At 37.3% G+C, this 15380-nt stretch overlaps 1 protein-coding gene across 5 annotated transcripts in view; it reads left to right on the forward strand.

Annotated features, from left to right (window-relative positions):
* LOC138330415 (tektin-3-like) overlaps positions 1–15380 on the forward strand; it is a 40791-nt gene that overhangs the window by 10665 nt on the left and 14746 nt on the right. The gene's annotated exons all lie outside the window — the stretch shown is intronic.

The following is a 15380-nucleotide window of genomic DNA, read 5'->3' on the forward strand; positions in this document are numbered from 1 at the left end:
TAAATTGTCCTTCTTTCATGTTCAGTAATTGAGGTACTATAGTCTGTATATTTCATCCATGATTGAGGCCAGATTGTGTTGTATCCGATGTATCCCTGAATCACCCCTCCCCTATGTCCTATACCTGAGGTATCCCTGAATCATCCTTCCCCTATGTCCTATACCTGAGGTATCCCTGAATCATCCCTCCCCTATGTCCTATACCTGAGGTATCCCTGAATCACCCCTCCCCTATGCTCTATACCTGAGGTATCCCTGAATAACCCCTCCCCTATGCTTATACCTGAAGTATCCCTGAATCACCCCTCCCCTTTGTCCTATACCTGAAGTATCCCTGAATCATCCTTCCTCTTTGTCCTATACCTGAGGTATCCCTGAATCACCCCTCCCCTATGTCCTATACCTGAGGTATCCCTGAATCACTCCTACTCTATACTCTATACCTGGGATATCCCTGAATCATCCCTCCCCTATGTCCTATACCTGAGGTATCCCTGAATCACCCCTCCCCTATGTCCTATACCTGAGGTATCCCTGAATCACACCCCTATACCTGAGGTATCCCTGAATCATCCCTCCCCTATGTCCTATGCCTGAGGTATCCCTGAATCACCCCTCCCCTATGTCCTATACCTGAGGTATCCCTGAATCATCCCTCCCCTATGTCCTATACCTGAGGTATCCCTGAATCACCCCTCCCCTATGTCCTATGCCTGAGGTATCCCTGAATCACCCCTCCCCTATGTCCTATACCTGAGGTATCCCTGAATCACTCCTACTCTATACTCTATACCTGGGATATCCCTGAATCATCCCTCCCCTATGTCCTATACCTGAGGTATCCCTGAATCACCCCTCCCCTATGTCCTATACCTGAGGTATCCCTGAATCACCCCTCCCCTATGTCCTATGCCTGAGGTATCCCTGAATCACCCCTCCCCTATGTCCTATACCTGAGGTATCCCTGAATCACTCCTACTCTATACTCTATACCTGGGATATCCCTGAATCATCCCTCCCCTATGTCCTATACCTGAGGTATCCCTGAATCATCCCTCCCCTATGTCCTATACCTGAGGTATCCCTGAATCACTCCTACTCTATACTCTATACCTGGGATATCCCTTAATCATCCCTCCCCTATGTCCTATACCTGAGGTACCCCTGAATCATCCTTCCCCTTTGTCCTATACCTGAGGTATCCCTGAATCATCCCTCCCCTATGTTCTATACCTGAGTTATCCCTGAATCACCCCTCCCCTATGTCCTATACCTGAGGTATCCCTGAATCACCCTCCCCTATGTCATATGCCTAAGATATCCCTGAATCACCCCTCCGCTATGTCCTATGCCTGAGGTATCCCTGAATCACCCCTCCCCTATGTCCTATACCTGAGGTATCCCTGAATCACTCTATACCTAAGATATCCCTGAATCATCCCTCCCCTATGTCCTATGCCTGAGGTATCCCTGAATCATCCCTCCCCTATGTCCTATACCTGAGGTATCCCTGAATCACTCCTACTCTATACTCTATACCTGGGATATCCCTGAATCATCCCTCCCCTATGTCCTATACCTGAGGTATCCCTGAATCATCCCTCCCCTATGTCCTATACCTGAGGTATCCCTGAATCACTCCTACTCTATACTCTATACCTGGGATATCCCTTAATCATCCCTCCTCTATGTCCTATACCTGAGGTACCCCTGAATCATCCTTCCCCTTTGTCCTATACCTGAGGATATCCCTGAATCTCCCTCCTAGTTCTACTGGTTATCCTGAATCATCCCTCCCCTATGTCCTATACCTGAGGTATCCCTGAATCATCCTACTATCTATACCTGGGTATCCCTGAATCACCCCTCCTATGTCCTATGCCTGAGGTATCCCTGAATCACCCTCCCCTATTCATACCTGATATCCCTGAATCACCCTCCCCTATGTCCTATGCCTGAGGTATCCCTGAATCACCCTCCCCTGTCCTATACCTGAGGTATCCCTGAATCACTCCTACTCTATACTCTATACCTGGGATATCCCTGAATCATCCCTCCCCTATGTCCTATGCCCGAGGTATCCCTGAATCACCCTCCCTATGTCCTATGCCTGAGGTATCCCTGAATCATCCTACCTATACTCTATACCTGAGGTATCCCTAAATCACCCTCCCCTATGTCCTATACCTGAGGTATCCCTGAATCACTCCTACCCTATACTCTATACCTGGGTATCCCTGAATCACCCTCCCCTATGTCCTATGCCTGAGGTATCCCTGAATCACCCTCCCCTATGTCCTATGCCTGAGGTATCCCTGAATCACCCCTCCCCTATGTCCTATACCTGAGGTATCCCTGAATCACTCCTACTCTATACTCTATACCTGGGATATCCCTGAATCATCCCTCCCCTATGTCCTATGCCTGAGGTATCCCTGAATCATCCCTCCCCTATGTTCTATGCCTGAGGTATCCCTGAATCACCCCTCCCCTATGTCCTATATCTGAGGTATCCCTGAATCACCCCTATCCTATACTTTACTACAGTATGGATACCTAACTGTGTGTTTTATGTCTACTTTGTCTCATATGTTTGTGCATATTTACATAATTTACCTTGTTCGGTAAATACACCCGAGTATTACAACTGTTATAAGATTGGCATTTCACATTTGAGTATGCGTAATAGACCTGTATGGTTTGAGAGGAAATGGTCAGTCTTTGTAAGAAAAAGTTTGGGAGGAAGTGGTCAGTCTTTGTAAGATAACGTTGGGGAGGAAGTGGTCAATCTTTGTAAGATAACATTTGGGAGGAAGCGGTCAGTCTATGTTAGATAACGTTTGAGAGTAAGTGGTCAATCTTTGTGAGAAAACGTTTTAGAGGAAGTGGTCAATCTTGGTAAGATAACGTTTGGGAGGAAGTGGTCAGTCTTTGTGAGATAACGTTTTGGAGGAAATTGTCAGTCTTTGTGAGATAACGTTTTGGAGGAAATTGTCAGTCTTTGTGAGATAACGTTGAGAGGAAGTGGTCAGTCTTTGTGAGATAACATTTTGGAGGAAATTTTCAGTGTTTGTGAGATAACGTTTTGGAGGAATTGTCAGTCTGTGAGGTAATATTAAAGTTATTTCGAATTTATAGTGTAATATCATTGAAACATATAGCAAAACAGTGCATCAGTTCTTAGCATTCTGGTAAAGAGTGAGACCCGACAGTAGAATTTACTTTTCGAGAGTTACGATAAAAAACAGGTTTTAGGGCAAAAATATAACGATAACAAGTAAATAAGAACGACATAAACATTGAATTAGATTTAACCTTGAATCCACATTAACCGCAGAAGACAGACTTTGTCCTCCATATCGTATAAAAAGTACAAAAGTACATCGATCCTGTTTACCCAGTGGTAGAGTCAAAGACAGCAGGTATTCAGTATATTGATCAAAGGAAACCCTTGACAGCCTCCATCGACCCACTCGTAACGATGTGCATGTTCAGGGGTAGGAACAAGGTATCTTCCATTGTGTGCTTCAAGAGGGAAATTGTTATTCGAGTTATACTTCTCTTAAAAATCTATAATTTTGAATTGGAATGTAGGATGACTTTAAAACTATAAACAGACTATGTTAAACATCAAATTAATAATAAGATAATTTGACTTGGGCTAAATTAATTTGTATTCACATAAAGAGCGAAAGACCAAACTGAAGCCCTATTACCCTTATTGTCATTTTCATTCATTAGAAATCAAAGAACTTTCGAGGTCACTAGTATCCAGTATTATATCCAACACTTTTAGTGGTTTAATGGTGCCATGACGGGGCCCTGTCCGCCAGGAAGTGTTTTATTCCGGAAACTCTGACTTTAGTGACTTTAGATGTCAGTAGACCATTTTAACATTATCAATATAAATTAATACAGATGACTGGCAGCAATAATCTGAGCGTTAGTCTTAGTTCAATATAAAGTATTATGATAGATTTAGTTGTGGTAGATAAAGTCCATGATAAGTGAGTTAGGCGTGGATATTTACACCTAGGAGATCAACATACGTACCTGGTGGTATGTTGGTATGATATTAAATTAACTGTTTATAGATTTACATTTTTGACCCATGTCTTCATATGAGTCATAACAGTTAGTCCACTTGAAACCTTTCCGAAACAGCATGACAAAAAATTGAGAGAGCTATACATGTTTATTACCTGTGAACACTCTCCAAACTTTACATGAAATATGAATTGTAAAATAATTTCATTTCGTGCGAAATCTTGAGCTAAGGCAATCGAACACAGGCACCGACTTTAAATTGATGACCTACATAGGGAATGTTTCATAGGTAAGGTAGTTGTACATTGTGAGGAAACACAGCGGACTAACAATGGCTAAGACAGCCCATTACTTACTTGGCCAGGCGCTTTGATATCGCAAGCTCTTTCAAATAAGCCATTATTCTGTGGACATGTGTGGAAGGTTTAAGAGGGCCACTATTTAATACTTACAATGCTATCATTTTAAAAGCTTCATTTATTAAAATGTTTGGTTTGTTGCTTCATTTCATGCTTAATGAAGATAAAATGGGATTATGGATTAGCTTCCAGCATTTATTTTATTTTCAAGTTATTTAATGTAAGTATGAAAGGAAATCTTGTTAAAACCTGTTTGTATGCTATAACCGAATCAAATTAGCTCGGAAATCTGTTTGTGAAATGTACTAGTGAAATTAAATAAACACACATACGTAACTTATACGATTAACTTCCCGAATGTATAGATCTTTAACTTATTTTTCTTGTTGAGTCAACATATTCCGAATCCAATACACGAGTGGTCAGTTTACCAGAGAATGGTCCCCGGTCTTCAGGACCACGAGGTTTAATTACAACCAGCCAATGCTTTGTAAAACATGTCGTGTATCCTGAACACTGGAAATAGATTAAACATTGGTTAAGTAGTGGGATTGTGCGCTGTAATGCGGCATTGAATGGACAGTTTTCAATTGGTATGTAAACGTTGTATTGATTATGGTATAAGGGTATTTGGTTGGTCTTATGGCCACTAAGCAGTATTAGTTTGACCTTCGTCTATCTTACGAAATTGTTTAAGAACTGAGCTGTTTCGCTTAATAGTTGACGACAAATGACGACAATGGTAAACTTATCCTTTTTGGCATAATGACATATTTTGTTACAAAAGTAGATCCATTTTGTCAAAAGATGATGACATAACTCACACAAACTGATTACGTCACGAATAATGACTAGGCACAAAGGCATTACGATATATGACAGAGTAGATACAGCAGAGAACAAATATAAAATGCTTTAATATCTGAAGATTCAATGTCTCTAACATATAATGGGTGTCGTTGATACTAAGACTTCAGGCCCCGAATTCTGGAAACAAAAGTGCTTCTACTTTTTTCTCCTTATGCAACTTATATGAGAATTTATTACTTAAGTCAGTTTTTGACTTCTGTTTGTTTCCTGATATCGGGACCAAAATGTATAATGGGGGTCGTTAATATCACTTTTCAGTTATCGTTACGGATGGTTAACTTCAATTGATTTCATTATAGTTAGGATTGTCCTCTCGATTAAACCTGATTAAATAACGTTATTCTTCTGTCGCAGGTATATCAGTAATTACAATCAGGTATACATAAAGTAATGTAAGTAATACCAATCGTGACGGGTACATAGTAATTACTAGCTTTTAATCTTGGTTCTGTTGGAGTTGTCGACCTCGATTTCACCACACCACATGTAATTATTAAATCGCTACTTGCCATGACTGACACGGAAGATTCAAACCAATTTGATCTTATCCTTGGTATTTTAGCATCTGTTCTTGAACGCGTGATGGAGGAGGGATAAATCTATGTTTAAGACTTTGTATAAAAAGGTTAACCCCAACTCCCTCCCATAAAATTTGACAAAACGATTAAACACAACGAAGCATTAACAGAGGCAAGAAACATATCACGTTTTCAAAATGTTTACAACAGCTTAAACTTTTTACATGTAATTGTGATAAAATCATGTTCATGACTTAGTTGGCGTGGTTAAGCAAGTTACCCTGACGCTTAGCCTAGTAACCCACTCAACATACCAACTAATTGATGAAACCCTATGCCAAAAAAGTTTGGTCGAATCAATTATGGATGTTTCATCGACGCGGAAACAGTGGTTACCTAGCGATGGGTTAACGATGTAGCTAGTTTGTATCAGACAATGCCTTTGGGACTTTCATTAGGCGTTCGTCAATGAAGATAAAACTACAGTGATTGGGATCCCAATCCTTACAGAATATTGATCAAGGTAGCCCTGTACCTCTACCTGAATATTAAACGGGTAGTAACAAACTAATGATATTAGATTATCGACAAACTACCTACTTTGGTGAATAGGCGCGGTCATTTGTACCTAAAAAAACAGAGGTTAAGTGTACACAAGGGACCAGCTGAAACACAGTGAAAAGATTATAAAAACAACAATAAAAATTGAAACTATTTCGATTTCCGAATATTTTTTGCGCACATATCAGCGACAACAGTAATTCAAGCAGAACCTGTAAAGTCGTCTTCCTTTAACTGAACTTCCTCTTGTGTCATTTTCATCTAGAAAATACAGTAACAGTAATACGAACGGAACACTCATTGAAAAGTATAGGTACTGAATATCACTGGTTCACTTGTAATCACACATCTAATTCATCTTACGTTTGAATGTTTAGTGTATGGATTTGGTCCCAGCTTAGTAACCCGATCTTGAAGCCTTAGTTCCAACAACAAGGCGCGTGCCAGCACGCGGTGCCAAACATAGTACACCAAATATGACATCAGCTTAAACAGAAACGCGTTCTTTAACCTCTAAACTGTAGCGGGTAGGACTAAACCTTGTCGTTGAATAAGTCTGTGCAGATCTCACCGACACGTAATGTTAACAGTTGTGATATTGTTGATATCTCAAACTGATTCTCGTGAATAAAGGATGGTGTGATTTATTTGGTATGCAAATGCCGCATTTTAAGCAGACGTCACTCAAATCATATGGCATGAGGCCAGGTATAGACTGTGCCTTCCAAAAACGAGCCTCTACGCGGCGACAAGCGCTCAGCTAATGCTAGAATACACCACGGGTTGGGTCTCACACTGTAAAAACGTCTATTCTCAAACGGCTGGCTTCAAATGTTAAGGAACTGAAAGAAACTTGCATTCCATATTTTTCCGCTGGATTTTGCTGTTTTTCTTCGTTGGCTGATTAGAAATAAGCGAGTGAAATAGTTCAACTTAGATATTCGTTTGAGGAAATAATTATAATATTCTATTGGATTAAATGAAAGAAGTAGTGCGAATAGATATTGGTATTTCGTAAGTCACATGCATTGAAAATAGTGCAAAATGACTAAGGACGCTTAGCTTGGATTGCATATTTACCACAGAGAATATGGCTTATGTCATCACACATGATCTACTTTAATATAAAAATATTCTTAACACCCATGAAAGGATACATATGTTTTAGAGGCATATCTGTGTATCGTGTGACTATTTCAATGTTCTTGTAATGTAGATCTTTTGCCGAGAGAAATATAATTTTAATATATAAAAGATAATAAATTAACTAAACTATACTATTATTAGGATGTGATTTAAGCTACTTTGTTTATGTGTATTTTTTATAACATATATGAACTTGAAAGCATTAAATAATTGTTTGAGGTCGATAGTTCATTTTCAGCCGGTGTCTTACGAATAAGGTCAAATTAGAAATACGACTATCATCTGAACAGCTGTTAGATAGAACAGTCAAATACATTCAATACACTGCGTTAATCAAAGGAAATCCAAAAATCCTGTTGAATAAAGTAATTGTAATCACCCAGAATTCTATATAAATAAATTTGTCAAATACTTGTGATTGTGTAAGTAAGGAATTAAAATAGCAGTTAGAAATGAGTAAACCTTGGAATGATCACGAACTTTAAACCATCCGGAACAGGTCCAGTAAGTAAATAACACATGTGTTCGTATCGATCTAACCATTTTAAAAATTAAATAATTTGTCAAATAAATTTCAATACTTTGGTTTGAGTCAAATCTAATTTGAACCGTCGACTCAACAACAGTTCATAAAAACACAATAAAGAACGTTACACATTTTTAGAAATAATCGATATCTGTGTGCGCCTGACAAAGCCCTGTCAGACAAGAAAGGTAGATATAGGCATTTTATAATATGTTCGCTTTATATAATACACTCTGGTATAAGAAGATTAAAGTCCCCCGTTGGGTAAGGTCAGTAGGCCAACTGGTAATATCTACTCATAGTTTAATATCTCTATAGGGAATGGGGATAGTGAAAGCTAAATTGTAAAGGTTTAAACACTGCTCGAATAGGTGAAAACGGTGACTGTGGAGGTTTCTAGTTGACATCTCGGCATTATTTCGGGTCTTGTTTTGTAATGATAATAATAATATGTGCTAAATTCCAGATATAGAAATATTCGCATTAAGCTGTAGATTTGGTATCCATGAAAAACAACGTAAGAGGTATATGTATATCATTATTAGACGCAATAGTTTACAACCGTTCCGTACGACCCAGAAATAGATTTACACAGGTGTAGAATATCTCTTTAGTCTTACGAAATATCTTACAACACAGTATGTAGAATACAGTCGGATCTTTATAAGATATATGTGTATTGATATTACCCATTCACCGGGGCCCTGGAGCGATAACAGGCTAGGGTTTAGGTCTGTGTTAGTTGAGGTAGGTTTTATGCCTTCGGATTGAGATATGGATTTTTTGTAAATATAATTATTGGTTAATTGTTCTAGAGTTCAATGGATCGCACCTTTGTAATGAGCAGTCAGATTAGGTCCCAGATAATGACAATAGATAGAGAACAAGTTATCCAAAGCCCTGTTAGGTTAGCATGAGTTATAGATAAGGACTACTGACCCTAATATGATTCAAATAAACTTTACAGACACAGTGGATATCTAAGGTTTATAATGGCGAATTGAATTGATTGAAATCTATCCGTTTAAATGGCGCTATGCTGAGGAAAGTCTTCTGGCAGCCGAGGATTGATATAGGCACTACACATCCACAAGGTTTGACGTTGTACATAGCTTAATGTAGTTATAATGTTGTAGACAATGGTAGTAATATTTATAGGTTTGTGGACCGTCAGCTAGGAATAATCACATTTAACGTTAAACAAGTCTACTACACATTATTATGTAGATAGACTGATCTCACACTTCATTAAGTAAATTTGCAATCTCAGCAAAGTTTGTGGTGGTATAATGCTATTATCTACTATTGACTGTCGGGTAGAATATTAATATTCTTGTCATACACAGAATATGTATTCACACTATGTAGATAAAAAAAGGTTTTGTAAGTACCACGAAGTGTGCTAAATAATTCAATAGTCCTTTAATGTAATGATGATAGGTACAATTTATATAAGTAATAACATTTTTAATTAAAAATGTAACTTGCTGAAAATAGTCAATCACATATAACAGCTTAAATTTACAAAATATATTTCAGCTAGTCGACCAGTTTTCATTTCTCAGACAATATAGATCACACAGGAGACTTTTCTCATTCATCAGATCTCCTGTACCCTTGGTTATGTGGAACAAACATATATATGAAATCACCCAAAATAAGTCAATGCTCAATGGAAGAGAGGAAATCGTGACATGACATATCCGCTCGTTAAACAATGCATTGATCATTCACTGAGTTAATTATTGCCCATGCTTCCTAATTAATAAGGAAAGAGACAATTTGTTCTAGCAACAAATTACGACAATAGAGTGTTTTAACTATATCCGATTTTTAACAAACAAGTCAACTATAACAATGTTAAGTAGATCCTTACTTAATAGACCATTACACATTATAACAAAGATCTTTCCCTACACATGCTCTCTGTAGAGCATTTCAATTAAGGTACCATTTCTATATGTAAGTTTAATTGTATGTAATTTAATAGCTTTGACCATATTCAGTTACCAAGGTACTTTATTGTGGCTTGACGACTTTACCTGCGGCTTAATGAAAGCGATATGGCACCAATCCAATATTGAATTACCTTCAACAATGGAAGGTCATATAGACTTGAAATATATCAGTGAAACTATAGCCGATTATAAGTTTAATTGATGACATTTACTAGAGTCTTAGGTCCTCTTGCTCGCATTATTCCTTCTTACTGGCGCTTTTGAAATTAATAAAGAAAGGAAAAAGAATGAAGCGTCGAGAGTGGAATTTACCTAGGCCTATATGAAAGTTTGAACCAGCGGAAGGCTATTCAGGAGATATAATTGTTATATAACAGTGGTTCGATAGAGAGTTGATTAGACCCGCTGTGTTATTTGATGACGTATTGTCAAAGCTTTATACACCAGAAAGTCCAAAGTGAATGAACTTTTCGTTAGCCGTCTCCAGGCGCGACAATACATCCAACGACCAATGAATGCCAACGGAAGTACCCGCGTTCTGTAAAAAGGCGCGTTCGGTCATGCAAATTGCAATATATACACGTAGACATGTAATGCAGACTGCACTTCGTACGGTACTAATGCTTTTTGGCTTACAAGATTAAAACTCATTGTTAGCACGTGTCTGACAACTTTGGGCCAATTCCATATTACCACTTAGTAACTTGGTTAGGAAAGTAAATATGATCTCAATGACACGTTTTGAAACCATGGACAGGTTTTGTGGTTGGACTTCCAGCTGATGGAATATAATGGTGATTTGAATTCTGAAGAAAAAACTCACGGTCGTTATAAAAATACGTGCACATAGTCATTTAAAAAGAATCAAAATTGATTGCTCACCAACCTTCTGTTATAAAAGTTTATAATTGGCGTTCTTCCTCTGTCTGTCTTTTTAAAACCTTGAGGTATTTACCTTTTGAATCGGACGCGTGTTAGTGTAAATGGACACCCTATTTCCTTTTACGTCACTTATTACAGACATATGCTAAAGCACCAGTACAGATAGTGACATATGCTAAATCACCATTACAGATAGTGACATATGCTAAATCACCATTACAGATAGTGACATATGCTAAAGCACCATTACAGATAGTGACATATGCTAAAGCACCATTACAGATAGTGACATATGCTAAAGCACCATTACAGATAGTGACATATGCTAAAGCACCATTACAGATAGTGACATATGCTAAAGCACCATTACAGATAGTGACATATGCTAAAGCACCATTACAGATAGTGACATATGCTAAAGCACCAGTACAGATAGTGACATATGCTAAAGCACCATTACAGATAGTGACATATGCTAAAGCACCAGTACAGATAGTGACATATGCTAAGCACCATTACAGATAGTGACATATGCTAAAGCACCATTACAGATAGTGACATATGCTAAAGCACCATTACAGATAGTGACATATGCTAAAGCACCATTACAGATAGTGACATATGCTAAAGCACCAGTACAGATAGTGACATATGCTAAAGCACCATTACAGATAGTGACATATGCTAAAGCACCATTACAGATAGTGACATATGCTAAAGCACCATAACAGATAGTGACATATGCTAAAGCACCATTACAGATAGTGACATATGCTAAAGCACCATTACAGATAGTGACATATGCTAAAGCACCATTACAGATAGTGACATATGCTAAAGCACCATTACAGATAGTGACATATGCTAAAGCACCATTACAGATAGTGACATATGCTAAAGCACCAGTACAGATAGTGACATATGCTAAAGCACCATTACAGATAGTGACATATGCTAAAGCACACCATTACAGATAGTGACATATGCTAAAGCACCATTACAGATAGTGACATATGCTAAAGCACCATTACAGATAGTGACATATGCTAAAGCACCAGTACAGATAGTGACATATGCTAAAGCACCAGTACAGATAGTGACATATGCTAAAGCACCATTACAGATAGTGACATATGCTAAAGCACCAGTACAGATAGTGACATATGCTAAAGCACCAGTACAGATAGTGACATATGCTAAAGCACCAGTACAGATAGTGACATATGCTAAAGCACCAGTACAGATAGTGACATATGCTAAAGCACCAGTACAGATAGTGACATATGCTAAAGCACCAGTACAGATAGTGACATATGCTAAAGCACCATTACAGATAGTGACATATGCTAAAGCACCATTACAGATAGTGACATATGCTAAAGCACCATTACAGATAGTGACATATGCTAAAGCACCAGTACAGATAGTGACATATGCTAAAGCACCAGTACAGATAGTGACATATGCTAAACTACATAGTATGCTAAAGCACCAGTACATAGTGACATATGCTAAAGCACCAGTACAGATAGTGACATATGCTAAAGCACCAGTACAGATAGTGACATATGCTAAAGCACCATTATAGATAGTAACATATGCTAAAGCACCAGAATTTTGTTTTCCCTTTATGAGTTTTTGACTGTGGCTAGGTGTTAACTTTTCAGTATTGGTAAGACATTTGGGTTTTGTAGTGGTAGATTCAGACCCTCTGTGACACACAACAAAATATGTCTACTTCCTGACACACTTAGTAGTTTGGTATTATCAGAGTCTGGTGGAAAATCTTTAAAGCAGTTGGTATCAATGAATGACGCTTTTTATTGCTGAACGCCTGGTGCTGTGACCGTTGTATTATTGTGTAATATCACAGACTGATCAATTATATGAGTCAAATATGTTAATTCTCTTATTAGTTTGTGCGTGTATTTGAAAAATGTAAGGAAAATAACTAAATAAAGATCACTTAAAATAACCTTGTGGCAGCAGTAAAATGTGTTTGCAATATTTAACGATGTCTCCAAAAAACACATGGACTATATGGACTTCTGTGGTTAATTTTGATTACGTCGACCTAGTTTGACTTTTAAAACATTGATTTCACGTTTGCATGGCGTTAACAGTTGTTTTATAAAACCTTCTAATGTACTCTCGGATTACTATGTGGTTTCATCAACTCTTGTCCCATACATGTGGAGTTATTAATAGATAGATTGTCTCCCTTTGTCTTGGTTCTGGGGGTTCTTGTATATCATTTTTAAGTTCAACAAGTGCGTATCACAAAAATCATCCACTTAATCTTTGTCGATTGTTGATTTGACGGAAATACATGCTGAAAAAACCAGCAGAGAATCCATTAAGCTTAAAAAACGGAGTCAATTGGTTTACAATACTTTTAATATACACTTATTGAATTCGTGAAATATAAAAGTAGTTTTATAGAAATGATCGGAGTATCCAAAGGGTTATTGTTTCATTTTAAATGGAGGACTTAATTGTATTAGCGGTTGTCTATCATAACAATGCTGACATAGTTTACACCATTACCATTAGGAACATTCAATATAGAAAGGAACCAGTAAGCGTGTCGCCAACATCCAAAGGCGTTACGCTTGATATCTCACAGGATTTTCCCTAAATACTAAAATGAATGCAAGCACGTAGATGTTCCGATTTAAAATCCAAACGGTTTTTATTAGGACATTCATCTGTTTAGTTGATCATTGTGGTCTAACTTTTGACCTTTCCTTACCTGTGTTTTAAGTAATCAGTGTCCCTTTGGTTAAATGGCATTCAAGACCAGGTGTAAAAAATTCTATTCATTTCTTTAATAGATCATGCAAGCAGTTGATTATGGAGTTCTTAAACTGAAAATATTTAGACTCTCATTTCTTCGACATAATTGTTGAGAGCACGCAAACCTAGCGCGAACCTGTCATAGACATTGTTTAATCAGGTGAACTGCTGTCAAGTAGCACAGAAAACACATTATAAAGTAAATTAAATCATTATTAATTTAATAAATGTATGAGCAGTTATGATCAATAGTGAATTGACACGGAAATTAAGCCGATTAAATCAATATCGAAATTTAAAAACGTATCAAAAGAAGAGAAATTGAAGTTATATATTCGTATTGTGATTCTTACTTCATTGTCTGTATCAACATTTGATCGATATTAATAATTGTTTTATTACTACTTTGTGTTCGTATTACTTATAAAAAACGTCCAATTTCAAGCTAAGTCTACACACTTTTGCGATAAGAGGTATCCTTCATAATATTCAAGTAGCGTCAACACTTTCAGCCTGTAGCACCATTACTTTTGGCTTCACCGTTCTAAATTAAAAAGTTCTAAAAGTCTTTTGTATAAAAAGACATGTCGACAGGGTACATCTCGACATGAAATTTAGATTCATTGACTCAGATATGCACGAAACTTGAACTGAGTGACATGTCCCCCGCTAACTTTGTACTCTAAGTTGGGGGTAACATATAAAACCCACTCCTTCATCAGGCCCCATTTAAAACCTTCCTACAATGTCAACCGCTTGAGTTGGTTTTCAATTTACAACTGACTGTGAGCATTGTAGTTCTCTGTTTTATATTCTGTTTTACATATAACTAATTGTCTGTTTTTTCAAGCAATCCTTAGGAATGACTTGTAACCAAAAAAAAAAAAAAACCTCCGGACATAAATCAAAATGAACAAGCTCAACTTTATTGGCGACAGGAAAACAGTTAAAGTAAAATAAGATCATTGTTCGCTTGTGCCTATGCACTTTTGTTAGCGATCCTATACAATGCATGGAGCTAAGAACTACTTGGGTCCTTTTATGTCGGACCTACAAATTAGCTGTTGTTGTAAATCTGATGGTTTAAGTATAATCTAAAAAGTATCCAACTTACTAAATATATTTCAAATAAGGATTCTGACGTCAGAACTCTAAGTTTACTTCAAATTAAGCGTGGTCTGCCATTATGGTTGCTATACTAACACTTGGTGTTTAATTTTACTGTAAATTTGGCTAACACGTTGCGACCATCTTAGAAACATACATATATTACTAGAAATCGATACAAATCTCGTATGTATTGAGTTCATTTATAAGTGAATGTTTGCTTTATTTATTCTGAGGTGAATTTTTATTTTACTCGTTATAATATCGATCTTGTTAGGTGTAAACAAAAAAGACCTTTTAAGTTATCATGAGTATTTTGGGTGGGATCTGGCAGTGTGTTCATTTGTAACACTACGGTACATACCGTGTCACTTGTTGATTTATCAATAACTCAATTCTTACGGTACATACCGTTACACTTGTTGATTTATCAATACATGTAGCTCGGTCTGTCTTAAAAACAACCATTCTAATACATATCGTGGGTACATTGCTCCATTACATTCCTACATTTACGTTACTATCATTGACGTCTGTGTTTTGGTCTGAATGCTATTTTACATCCGTTAAACCTGAGCATATATTTACTTTGCCTACTTCAGACTGTCGA

The sequence above is a fragment of the Argopecten irradians genome, chromosome 8 (genome assembly GCF_041381155.1).
Source record: "Argopecten irradians isolate NY chromosome 8, Ai_NY, whole genome shotgun sequence".
Classification (NCBI taxonomy): domain Eukaryota; kingdom Metazoa; phylum Mollusca; class Bivalvia; order Pectinida; family Pectinidae; genus Argopecten; species Argopecten irradians.